The following is a 1,058-nucleotide window of genomic DNA, read 5'->3' on the forward strand; positions in this document are numbered from 1 at the left end:
CCGCCTCAGCCTCCCAAAGTGCTGGGATTACAGGCGTGAGCCACTGCGCCTGGCCAAAATGGATGTCATTTTAAGTCATTGTGTTTTAGGGGTAGATTATCACACAGCAGTAGATAACAGGAATGCTTGCTCCTACCTGGCCCAACCCTCCAGCCTCTGCACCTTTGTCGCTTCCATCCTGATACCTGGAAAACCCTTTACCCAGATCCTAGACTATCAAAATTCTGCTTTCCAAACGGGTCATATCCAAAGTGCTGGGCTGCGTGCTGCAGTTCTTCTGTTTGCCACTGCAGACAGCCTTCTGCACGCTGCTCTGCTGCTTGGTTTCCGACAGCCACACCGCTGTGGGTGACACCAATGGGTTCTCCTGCCCTCTGGCTCTGGTTGGGTTTTGTCAACAGGGGGCACCAGCAGGAGATCAGCAGGTGAGAGGCGAGGAGTCAGGATTTTCATTCCCCGTTTCCCTCAGTGCAAAGTCACCGGGCTGACTGTGTCTCTCTACCAAGGCCACAGCTCCTGACAGTCCTCCTGGCCCTCCTCTCCATACCCTCCCCTCTCCAGGTTCCCTCTTGCCTATTTATTTGTTTACTGATTGATTGATTTTGAGACAGAGTCTCACCCTGTCGCCCAGGCTGGAATGCAGTGGTGCAAACTCAGCTCACTGCAACCTCCACCTCCCGGGTTCAAGCAATTCTCATGCCTCCACCTCTGGACTAATTGGAATTACAGGCACCCACCACCATGCCCGACTAATTTTTGTATTTTTAGTAGAGACGGTGAAGAGACAAAGATTTGAATGATTGTCCTGCCTCAGCCTCCCAAGTAGCTGGTATTAGAGGCATGTGCCACCACACTTGGCTTTTTGTTTCGTTTTTTTTTTTTTTTTTAGTAGAGACAGGGTTTCACTATCTTGCCCAGGCTGGTTTTGAACACCTGGTCTCAAGCGATCCACCCACCTTGGCCTCCCAAAGTGCTGGATTACAGGCATGAGCCACTGCACCCAGCCCCGATCATCTGTGTTTGAGCTTGAAAGTCTTTTTTTTAAAAACCTGTTTTCA

This window comes from Rhinopithecus bieti, unplaced genomic scaffold (genome assembly GCF_001698545.2).
Source record: "Rhinopithecus bieti isolate Rb0 unplaced genomic scaffold, ASM169854v2 scaffold_10347, whole genome shotgun sequence".
In the NCBI taxonomy this organism is placed as follows: Eukaryota; Metazoa; Chordata; class Mammalia; order Primates; family Cercopithecidae; genus Rhinopithecus; species Rhinopithecus bieti.